The 12,401-nt window shown below is 44.1% G+C and overlaps 1 long non-coding RNA gene and 1 pseudogene across 2 annotated transcripts; both read right to left on the bottom strand.

Annotated features, from left to right (window-relative positions):
- Positions 1-344: 344 nt before the first annotated feature.
- On the bottom strand, positions 345-10,225 carry LOC147915650 (uncharacterized). 2 transcript variants are annotated; one of them, XR_015553898.1, is made up of 4 exons: positions 10,103-10,225; positions 9,533-9,632; positions 7,975-8,059; positions 345-437 (listed from the first exon to the last, which is right to left on the bottom strand). It is a non-coding gene; the product is annotated as an uncharacterized LOC147915650 (long non-coding RNA). The 2 variants fall into 2 exon arrangements; XR_015553897.1 differs by lacking the exon at positions 10,103-10,225 and having other exon boundaries at positions 9,533-10,054.
- On the bottom strand, positions 3,216-3,316 carry LOC147915651 (U6 spliceosomal RNA; annotated as a pseudogene).
- Positions 10,226-12,401: the final 2,176 nt, after the last annotated feature.

The raw sequence follows: 12,401 nt of genomic DNA, 5'->3' as shown, positions 1-12,401 counted from the left end.
TAAAACTGAGTTTCGCCGTCCCAGACGCCGCCCTCGGGGCTGCGTCATGAGTCTCCAGGCAGGAGGACCTGACACAGTTCTCACAGTTTGGGAAGTAAAACTGAGTTTCGCCGTCCCAGACGCCGCCCTCGGGCCTGAGACCCTGAGAGCCACGTCTGGGGACCTGGGACTTTGCCCTGACCCCTCTCCTCCGAGAGCTCTTTGTCACGCTGTCTCCCTGAGTCCTGGACCAGGGGCTGTCTGAGGAAACCAGGGGTAGACCCCCCCAGGCTGGGCTAAACCCCTTTTCCCACTCTTCCAGAAGAAAACTCACTTGATGAGGTGGAGGAAAGGGGAAAACACCAGGTAGAGAAGGTTTTCATCGAGACCAGGTTCCTTTTTGCTCATTAACTACAGTGGGTAACAATCTTGAAAAACCTGAACATCAGGAATCTAACCTGGAAAAGAAGTGATTTCGGCCCTTTCATACAGAAATGTGTCTACACAGCACTGCAATCAGACTCGCAAAGCTCCTAAGATTTACTTTCCCAGACAGTATATCTGTGACTCCAGGTTGTTGTGTTTAAAACAATCTTCCTTCCCTAGCCCTGAGTGTGTTTGTGTGAGTCCAGAGGTATCCTCAGTACAAAGAAGCAAATGGAGGCAGAGTTTGTTACTATGTATTTCAACTAGGAGCAGGTATAAACTTTAATCACCTCAAAGTTGAAGGTATTCAATGCAGTCAAAATGCACTTCACCAGTGCTCATGCATTACCTATTTTTATGAGTTATTCACATTTAAGCAGTGTGCATATTTTGTCAAGACACTGTGTTATTTTTTAAACAGATTAACATAAGGAGGCAATTGGTTTTTGGGCAGCTCTACAGAATGCATTAAATACCAAGAATACTCTACTAGGTCTGTAATATATTTATTAAAGATCTATAAAACAATACATATGTTTAAATCTGAGGATTCCACTGCTTTAGAATTCTTTACCTCTGCTTCTTTTCCTCACTCCTGCTTCTCCAGCCCTTCTCTCTGTCCCTGTCACCCTCAGCCCCTCTTTTCCCCTAGTCTCCATATCCTCTCACTACTGAATTGTGGCACCAGGGCCACATGGACTTTTCTCCCCACAGGGGTCAGCGATCCTGCTAATGTGAGTCAGGATGTGTCATTTCTTCACTAAAACACTCCAACAACTCCATCTCACTCTTGGGAAGCCTCTGGAATGTAAGGTACATGAGCACTGGGGATTTGGGCTGTTTGGGTCAAAGTTGTATCCCCAGCATATACTGCTGTTCCTGGTACATAGTAGACATTAAATTAGTTGTTTTTGAATGATTGAATGAAATATGTTTTTTGGGGTTTTTTTCTTTTTTTGGTGAGGAAGATTGGCCCTGAGCTAACATCTGTGCCCATCTTCCTCTGTTTCATGTGGGACACCTGCCACAGCATGGCTTGATGAGCGGTGCACAGGTCTGCACCCAGGATCCGAAACTGCAAACCCTGGGCCGCTGAAGCAGAGCACGCAAACTTAACCACTATGCCACTGGGCCGACCCCAAAATATGATTTTTTAAAATTTAATTGCATTATGTACAAATCATAAAATGAAAAATACAAAAAAATTTAGGAAAGATTTTATTCCATGCAACTAGTGTGCATATTGGTTCATAAATTCACTCCACTGGAAAAAGTGCTGTGTGCTTATGTATTGCACAGTGAACCTGTGCATTAGTTTCTATTACTGCATAACAAATTACCATGACTTAGTGGCTCAAAACAACACCCATTTATTTGTTTACTGTTCCTTAGTCAGAAATCCAGGCATGATATGCGTGGGTTCTCTGTTCAGGGCCTCACAAAGCTGGGTTCCCATCTTGAGGCGGGATCCCCCTTCAAGCTCATACAGAGCTGTTGCAGAATTCTGTTTCTTACAGTTATAGGACTGAGGTCCCTGTTTCCTTGCTGCCTGACAGAGGGGCAGTGGGTGCTGGTCCCACCTCCTAGTGGCCACCAGCATTCTTTGTCACGTGGCCCTCCATTTGCAAAGCCAACAATGGAGAACCATCTTCGCATTGAATCCTGCTCACACTTTGTGTCTCTGCTCAGGAAGAACCCACTCCTTCTAAGGACTCACCTGATTAGAACAGTCCAACCCAGGGAAATCCCCATGTCTTAAGGTCAACTGATTTGAGACCTTCATTACATCTACAAAATCCCTTCACAACAGCACCTACGTTAATGTCTGACTAACCGGGGGGAAGGTGAATAACCAGGGGATGGTTATTAGGGTTCTTCACAGAATCAAGCTAGCTTGGCCTGGTTCTTCCTTTTCTGTTTAATTAGGTCCCAGTTGGAAATTGAAGTTTAAGTAAATAAATCATTGTGAATGGTTATAAAATGCATCCTGTTAGCCATGAAAATTCTCCTTAAATCTTAAAACCAAATGACACATTTAATATCTTATAGTTAATTTAGAGCAAATGAAAATTAAAGTGCAATAATTCATTTTCCTCCTTAGACACTATATTAGTTATCTACTGCTGCATAACAAGTTACTCAAAACTTAGCTGCTCAAAGCAACAAACATTTATTATCTCGTGGTTTCTGATGATCAAGAATCCAGGAGAGGTTTACCTGAGTTTTTCTGGCTCAGGGCCTCTCTCAAGATTGCAGTCAAGTTGTCAGCCAGGGCTGCATCATCTGATGGCTCAACCAGGGGTGGGGGATTCCCATGAAATATGGCTCACTCATATGGCTGTTGGAAGAGGCCTCAGTTTCTAGCCACATGGACCTTTCCATAGGGCTGCTTATGGCATAGCAGCTGGCTTCCCCCAGAGCAAGCAATCTGAGAGAGAGAGCAACCAAGATGGAAGCTGCAATGTGTTTTATGTCCTAGACCCAGAGTCACACGCCATTCCATCAGCCTTACTCTATCAGTTAGCAGTGAGTCATTAAGTGCAGCCCACACTCAAGAGGAGGGAATTAAGCTCCACCTCTGGAAGGGAGGAGTATCTAAGAATATACGTACAGATTAAAATTAAAATTAAATATTGTTTCAAGATTTTGTAAGTCAAATCCTTCTTTTATCTGATTCTTTTTTAATGCTTCAAATTTATCTTTTGGAAAGTAATGATTAGTAATAAGTTTGAGACCAGAGAAAGGAGATACAACAATATTTCTAAGTTTTTCTTGAAAATGCCTTTAATAACAATGTTTTGTTTTGTTTTAAAAATAAGGAATGCTTCATGAATTTGCCTGTCATCCTTGCACAGGGGCCATGCTAATCTTCTTGTATGTTCCAATTTTAGTGTATGTGCTGCCAAAGCAGGAACAATATTTCTTCAATAAGTTGCAACGAAGTTGAGAACATATACTTAGTAGCTAGATCAAATGGTCCCAAGACTTCCATGCCATAACAATAATGCCTATAAACTAATCTTTGTTCTTCCTTTGAAGTTTTAAATTTCCTTTGTTAGAATGCCAAAAATATTAACTAAAATGCCAATTTCTCACTCAAACATCATCTTTCAAGATATTTACCTAATCAGATTGCTTTTCAGTTATAAAAATGTGATTCTCATACCTCATTCTACACCAAGCTTAGCATCATGACAAGAATTTTGGTGTGATGCAATAGGCAGAAATAGTAATTTCAATCTAGGAACAAAGTTTTTCAAACGCTGACTATTCAGTTGACATCTTACAATAAATTTAACATCTTTCACTGTGTTTTTTGAAGAGATTTGGTAAATATGATTTGGAACCCAGTGTGACTCTAAAATGTATTGTTATTATGTGCCTCTAAATTTTCTTAAAGCCTCTCTATTGTGTTTTCCATTCATATTTTCTGTTCTATCACTAGTTATTTCTTTAAAAATTTTCCAGTTTAACTTATATTGGTCAACAATGTGCTTTTCCAATTCTGTAAATGTATTTAGTCCAGTGAGGTTAAAGGTAAGCAGCACATCAAATCCTTCACAAGATAGAATTGCCTTGCACATCAGATTGAACACTGTATACCAGAAAATCTAAAGAGATGCCAGTAAGCAAAAGATCAAATGGCCTATTTCTAGCCAATACTAATTTTTTATGATATCCTGGCCCTTTCTTTTACATGGCTCATAACATTGGCTGTGGCTTTGTTCCAATGTGGGTAGTTCTTGATAAGGATCTTTGCAACGAACTTTGGTAATTTCTTTTCTTTCATTTTTAAAGAAATAGTTCACAAGCTGCAGTTTGAAAAATGTCAGTTTAAGAAGTTATGACCAAGTGAATACCTGGGCACCCTCCACTGGTGTAAGAAACAGAGCCTATGAAACCACCATGGGTGCTTAGCCAATCCCATCCTCCAGATATAACCTCTGTCCTGATCTTGTGTTTACTATTCCCTTGAGTTTCTCTAAAATTTTGCAATAAGTATATATATCCCCAAACCAAATATTATTTAGTTTTGCCTGTTTTTAAACTTTGTGTACAGTGAAATACTGCATGTATTCTTTCGTGACTCAACATTACCTGTAGGAGAATTATCCCTTGCGTATGAGGCTGTTTGTTTATTTTTACTGCTAAAGTTTTATATTTTGTGAATATACATAATTTTTCTATTTTCCTATTGATGCATTTGTGGTTGATTCCAGATTTTGCCGTAAACATTAGTGTACACGTCTCCTGGGGCACATAGGCAAGAAATTCCCGCAGTGTATGATCAGGAGTAGGATTGTTGGATTATCTGGGGTGTGTACTTTAACCATACCACATAATACTAAGGTGATTTCCAAAATGCTTGTACCAATTTAAACTTTTACCAGGAAGGTGTAAGTGTTGATATTGCTCATGTGTTTGTTCTCAAAATAAAACAAACTCAGCTAAAGGGGAAGAAATAAGAGCTGAAAGTCACTTCCTTAGTTGCAAAAGCACCCAGGCATTTTGTTTTCAGATTCTCAGTTAGTTCCTTTATTTTTCTTTTGTTTCATATACGTTGGCATTACACTTTTAGCGTATACACCCAGATAATACTTCCTTTTAGCATAACCACAAAGTATTATTTTATATGTTTGAATATCCAATAATAAGAATAAAGGAAGGAGGGAAGGGAAGAGAAAAGACAAAAGAAAATTAAAAAATAAGAAAGAAGAGAAGGAAAGGAATTGGAATTGAGCATAGATAACATTTTCAACATTCAAGGAAATAAAAGAGATGCAGACAATACCTATAGAAGAATAGAAACTTGAGAGCCTTATTAGCCATCTATTGCGGTGTAACAAATTACCCTAAAACTTAGTGGCTTTAAACAACAAATATCTATTAATTCAGAGATAATACAAAGACAAGCAAAATAGACCAGATGCAGGTGGGAGAAATTGGATAAAGAGAGGATTTTACAAGATGGAATAAGTAATAGGTCATTGACATACAGAAGAAAATGATTTTTTTTAGTCCAAGTCCTCCAAGAAGCAGATGCCAAGATGGGATTAAAGTCAGCAGTATCTTATTAAGGGAAACACCTGTCAGAGAATATGGAGAGGGAATCAGAAAATGCTGAGAGAGGCAGCAGACTGAGACGCAAGTCTGACCCCAAGTGATGGACAGAAGGAGAGAAGTTTTGTTGGACTATCCTAGACCGCCAGGCAATCTAAAGTGAATTGAGGAAGGTTGTACGGGAGACCTGGAGACACAGTTGGCCATCAGAGGAGCCCCACGTGTCCCATGAATGGCCTGCCTTAGTGTCCCTGCTGTGACTAATCATTGTCTGGGAACAGCCCATGGGAAGCAGGCCCTCTGCACAAATGCTGCCGTGGATTTCAGAGCACAGGAGTGGGGGTCGTGGTGGGTTACCTGGGGGATGGGACCTAAACCTTCATACCTAAGAGGTCTGGACCCTTGGAACTCAAACCCTTTTCAGGCTGGGTTGCTGCACGTGCCCAGTCACAGTTATAGTGGAGCAAGGGGGAACACGGAGATGCCCAAGTCTGTCACCCAGGTTCCACTCATATTCCTCCTGCCCCCATGAATGACAGCAGCCCCACCCTCTGCTGGGGATCAGGGTCGATTACTCCTGCCTGGAGAAGAGGGAACTCCTTTCCTCACCTGTCAGTCAGGGAAAACGGAGTCCAAACTTCCCTGGTAACTACCCTAAGGTAAAGTTCAATAGGAACTTGTCATGTCCCCTTGAAAGAGTTTCCCGCTTTTGGGAACCAGGACTTCCTACCCTGCAGAACCCAGAGCTATGGAGACAGGAAGTACAAATTCCCCCACTGGATGGTAAGTGCAGCCCCACCTGCTTCCACCCCTTGGTCCTAGACCCACTTACTCTTCCTACTGAGAACACAGCATCATATAGAGGTTTCTGATTCAATAAATACACTGTGTCATGAAAGATGTAACCCCATCCCTTAAGGGGGTTCCCCAAAGTTGGTGCATCAGATGTGCCCTCGGAAGGCCTGTGCAGAGTTCTGTGTGGCTGACAACACCTGGATGGTGCAGATTGTGATATAACCAATGGGTTCCATGGTCATGGCCCATTCTGCACCTCCTCTCTGTGAAGTGGGTCCCCCAGCACAATTCCAAGCCTGTGGATCAAGCATTTCAATAGCCTCCCAGATAGTGGTGCTGGCTGAAGTCCTGAGGACAGGAAAGGAAAATTCATACATGGAATAGGTGTCTATCCCTGTGAGGGTGAACCTCTGGCCCTCCCAGGATGGAGGGGGCTCACTCTAGTCAACTTGTCACTTGGTGGCTAGTTGGTTACCTAAACAGATAGTGCTATCTCAGGGCCCATATTGGTCTAATGCTAACAAAATGGACGTTCAGAGGTGGCAGTAGCTGGGACAGCCTTGGTAAGTGGGAGTCACTCCTGCTGGACCCATGTGTAGCCTCATCTCTGCCACTGTGGTCACTCCATTCACGTGCCCATCCTGCCAGTCCTGGGTTGACCAGCGATGGAGGTTTGCTAAGGTCAGTTTATCTTCTTGGTTGTTCAGTGCCTCTTCAGGGGTGGATGTTTTCTAGTGGGTGTGAACATGTGATTCAGGCTTAACCACATATGTACCATTTCCATCTTATGCAGGACTTCTGTGGACCTTCTCAATTTATGACTTAATGGGTTATATAGAACCCAGCACACATGGTCATATTTAATCACATGGCAGCTTGGTGTCCCATGGTCAAGCATTCTGTCTTATCAGGGCCTAGTAACACACCTATAGTTGCTTCCAAAAGAGGGATATTTCTCCGCTATGGATGGCATGGCCTTCCTTCAGGATTCCAAGGGCCAACATGAGCCTCTCCTGCTGGTATTTGCCGTTAGCTCCATGTGGCATCTTTTCCCACCACTGACACCTCCAACACCATGAGGTCTGATTGCACCATGGCCTGGATCTGCTGCAGTGTCCCTTCATGTCCAAACCCCACTCAAAGCTGGAATCCTTCTGTGTCACCCAGAATATGAGCCAAACAGTGCACCTAGGTTTGGAATGTGTTGTCGGAACCCAAAAAGGCCTACCAGGCAGTGTGCTTCCTTCTTTGCAGTGAGGATGCAAGATCAACAGTTTGTCTTTTATGTTGGAGAGAACATCCCTCCGTGGGTGTTCCCTCCATGTCCCTAACCACTGGACCTCTGGGACTGAACTGAGGTGGTCACTCCGTGAGTCTTTGTCATGTTTATCTTCCACCCTCTGGAGTGCATGTGTTTGACCAAGGCCTCCAGCCTACTTTCCACCCCTTGCTCATCCATCCCAATCAACATGCTGTTGTCAATGAAATGAACTAATGTGATATTCTATAGGATGTCCAGGAGGTCCAGACCTCTTAAGACTATATTACAGAGGGCAGGAGAGTTAAAAGAGCCCTGAGGCAAACTAGAAATAAATGTTGTTGTCCCTTCCACGTGCATGCTAATCTTTCCACCTCCACTTTTCTAACTGGAATAAAGCAGAATGCACTCACCAAATCTACAGCCACATGCCATGTGCCTGAGGCCTTACTCACCTGCTCTAGCAGTGATATCACATCCAGCACAGCAGCTGCATCAGGACCACAGTAGCTCATACATTCTTTAGACCCCGTCAGGTTTCTGCAGGGACAGATTGCTGAATTAAAAGGAGATAAGAGGTAATACCACCAAGACCCCTGGATCCATCAGGTCTCTAATGGTGGTGCTAAGCCCTACAATACCTGCAAAACCTCCACAATACCTGCCCCTGGGGCACAGTATCATTTTTGATTTGGCCGGGATGGGGCCAGTTTCAGAGGTTTCCTTTGGCCTTCAGCACAAAGAGAACCCTTACTCCACAGACCAGGGACCCAGTGTGGAGTTTACTCCAACTATCAAATGTATTGATGCCAATTCTGTACTTGGGAAATGGGGCAATAACCACATGGTGGGTCTATGCACCCACTGATCGTATTGTGAGCCAGACTTGTCCAGACTCTATTTATTACCTGGCCTCTATAGACTCCCACTATATAGGGGACATGATTGATGCTGTGGGTGTCAATGTGATTTCTGGGACGATATCTGCTAAATATGTGAAAAAATAATGGTATCAATGTTTCCGGAGCTTAGGCCACCCTGCAAGGAAATGAGTAGGAGAGATGGACGTCAGAGAGTGAAAAGCATGAAAGGGAGACTATGGAAGGGCTGGGTTATTGGCAATGACAAGACATAGGGGATGCAAGGGAGTGGGGGCCCAGGGACAGCAGAGTAGAAGGTTATGGAGGAAAGGAGTTCAGGGAACTGAGAGGCCAGGGAGTGAGAGCATCCTCTCTGCTGTATGGGTTTCTATAGCTGCCATAAAAATGGTTATGTAGGTTACAAGTCAGACATGTTCTCACTGGGCTAAGATCAAGGTGTCGGCAAGTCCGTGTTCCTTAACGGGAACTCTGGAAGAATCTACTTCCAAGCTCATTCAGGTTGTTGTCTGAATTCAGATCCTTGCAGATATAGGACTGAGGTTCCTATTTCCTTGCCATCTCTCAGCTGGAACCACCTTCAGCAACTATAGGCCTCTCTCAGGTCTCACATGTGGCCTTCTACATCTCATAAGCAGCAGCAGCAATCCTTCCCACGTTGGAATTTCTCTGATTTATCTTCTGCTGCATCTCTCTGACTCCATCCAGAGAAAATTCTCTGCTTCTAAGGACTTATGTGATTTTATTAGGCCAACCCAGATAATCCAGGATAGTCTCCAAATTTTAAGGTCTTTAACCTTAGTTACATGAGGAAAGCACCTTTTACCATGTAAGGCATCTAACTCACAGGTTCCAAGGATTAGAACATGAAAAACTTTGGGGACCATTATCCATCCTACACATCTTATGTTGAAATCACCAAGGATCAAGGAGATAGCACTGCTAGAGACTCTTTAGCCAGGAGCTAAAAGAGTCGAGGAATGAGGGGAATGGTCTGGGGGTCCATAGGGAATACGTACAGTGAGGGGAGCAGGGGCTCTAATCTGATGACAGAAGATTCACCCCTGAAGATGTTTGGGAAAGAGGGAGGAACAAAGATCTGAGAGCAGCAATGAGGAGTAAGGACACCACCCACCTCCAGGCCCAGGAGTACAAGGTCCATGGCAGAGGAAACACCCCAAGAGAGAACTTCAGAGGGAGCCATGTCCTCAAGGAGACCCAGGTTTCTGTCAGAGCTGCAAGGTGAAGGGAAGATTCTGAGAGAGCACTTTGGAGATTTTGCTGATCGTGGGCTGAGAACTGCAGAGGGTGCAGTGGAAAGGTTTCAGGAGTTGGGGAGGTGATGCGAGAGGAGACAGAACAGGGATGTGCAGAGCCTTGTGGAGATGAGGGTACAGGATATTTGGGGACCTAGTGTGACTGACACAAACAGGGAAAAGGACATAAAGAGATCAGCCCTGATGGATTGAAGGCAGATAATGGTGGTGAGTCTGTGAGAGGTGAAAGTGGGGAGGAGCAGGGGTTTGGGGCTCTCACTTGGGCTCTGTCGAAGGACATGAGGAGGTTTAGCACAGTTGGGTCTTAGTGCCAGTCCATGGACCCTTTCTCGACCCCTTGATTATGGGTGGAATCCCTGGGAGAGGAGGAGTGTTAAACAAAGTCCATGCATTCACTCTTGACCCTTGTGGGGCCGGAGTGCACTCACGCCAGGTCTCAGGTCTGCCTGACATCTGCTTCAAGAGAGAAATTTCTGGAGTACCAGGTGCTTCCCCTGGAACAGGGACCCATCTTATGCCTGATGGAGAGGCAGAAGGCCTGGGGGGCTGTACTTCTTGTCCACATTGTACCAAGTGCACATCCACACTATGGAATATTATGTAGACAATAAAAAATCGTTTGCAAATAAGAGATGATTTTTTCAAAAAAAATTGATATAAAATTTCATCCTCATAGGAGGATCATTAAGATAATTTTATATGACCTGAAATTTGACATTATTTGAGAATTATAGTTATTTCCCTCAATGTGATAGTAATATTATGGTTTGGAGGAAAATGTTCTTATTTTTAAGAGGTGAATGCTGAAGTATTTAGAGATGAGGGTCATAATGCTTGCAAGTGACTTTCAAGTGATTTGGCAAAAATTATACAAACATAATTTACCATACACATGAAGCAAATATGGCAAAATGTTAAAATTTTTGAATTTAAAGTAATCATTGCACTATTCTTTCAAACTTCCTATATATTTGAAAAATTTCCCAATAATATGAAAACATTTAAAAATAGAATACATAATGACACGGGAAATGTTCACAACATAATGTTGAAATAAAGCAGGTTCAATAGTGTGTGTCGTGAGCATGTGTCTGTGTGTGAGTCTGTGTGTGAGTGAGTCACTCTGGGTGTGCAATATTCAGTCAGTCAGTCACTCAACAAATGTCTTAAAACCAACAACCAGGCACTTTCAGTGCAATGGAAATACAGCTGTCAACAATCAGAATCCCTATCCTTGTCCACATGAAGCTCATATCCTAGAGGAGGGACAGACAATAAACAAGTAAATAAATACGTGTAAAAATGTATGTTGGTGAACAAGGTGTGAACAAAGGCAAAGCAGGGCAGGGGTGGAGGGAGACTGAGGGTGCCACGTGCAGGGGTGGTGCAGGGAGGGCCTCTCAGTGAGGACATTTGAAGAGAATGTCAGGGAGGGAAGTGCTGCCTGGGAGACACATTTGCAGGCCAGGGAACAGCAGTGAAGGCTCTGAGGTGTGGACACCCTGGGCGTGCCGGAGGAGCCAGACAGTGGAGGGCCTGCATCTGGGCCCATCACATGGTCACATCTGAGTAAACTGGACATTAAGTGGAAAGTGTCCTGCAAATGAAAGGGATTCTTAGTGTAAATTATACTTTGAAAATGTCACTCAGGCACACAGAAGCAAATTCAAACATTCCAAAGTATTTACAGTAGAAAGTCTCCTCTCCACAGGCCCCAGGCACCCAGGTGCCTGCCAGAGATGAGCATGTTACCAACTTGTCATGTTTCCTTCCTGAAAAAAAGTTACACAAATGCTGTTATTGTGGTCATGTCAAGAGAGAGAACTGAAAAGAAATAGGGAGTGTGGAAGAACTTCTACTTTTCTGTTATCCTGGTGTTGCCATCAGTGGACTAGGGGAGACAAGGAGGAGAAGAGAAGGAAACCTCAGAGAAGGTGCAAGAACTCCTAAGTGCTCCCCTCCTCCAATCCCTGCCACACCCTGAGCCTGATCCTTGTGGAGTCCTGGGCTGCTCAAAAGCTTCTTCATCCCTCCTGGATAATCCAGAATTGGGGTCAGCCATCTGCAGGACTCAGAACACTACCCAGACCACACACACACACACACACACACACACAACTTCATCCTCCCCCCATACTGCTCACTGAGACTCTCAGAGCAGAGCAGTGGTGCCCCTGTGTGGCCACAGGACTGGGCCAGAAGACTCAGGCTTCCCTCTTGCCTGCTTAGCCAGGACTTCCCCAGGATCTCCCTAGGCTCTCTGCACCAGGACAGGGACCTACACACAGGGGGTGCCCTTCTCGGGGTCAGGTTCAGCTTCTGAAGTGTTCTCCAAAATCTACACTGACATAGATGAGTGCTCCCCACTGAGTAACCAGGGACTCGGGCCTCAGGGAAGAATGAGATCTCCAGGCCATAACAGCTATTTCCCAAGTCCTCAGTGAGCCACCATAACATGCTGGATGCTTCAATACACAGTCTGTCACTTTCTCTGGATGGGACCTTGGACCCCCAAGTCCTTGTCACTTGTTCCTGATGCTGCCTCTGAGGCTGGAGGTCCCTCCACCTGGGAATCAGTCCTGGACATCTCTGAAGCTGGGACCTTGGGGAAAGAGCCCCTGGGACATTAGGTCCAGAAAGGAGGGGATGCTCATGGGGAAATGAAGAGAAAGAGAAAATAAGGACATCAGTGGGTCTAGCCCAAGAAGAGAGGAAAGGCAGGAGCCA

This window comes from Ceratotherium simum, chromosome 13, assembly GCF_057802395.1.
Source record: "Ceratotherium simum simum isolate JZ-2026a chromosome 13, ASM5780239v1, whole genome shotgun sequence".
Classification (NCBI taxonomy): domain Eukaryota; kingdom Metazoa; phylum Chordata; class Mammalia; order Perissodactyla; family Rhinocerotidae; genus Ceratotherium; species Ceratotherium simum.
The sequence above is the reverse complement of the archived record's forward strand: the minus strand, read 5'-3'. Positions and strand labels throughout refer to the sequence as shown.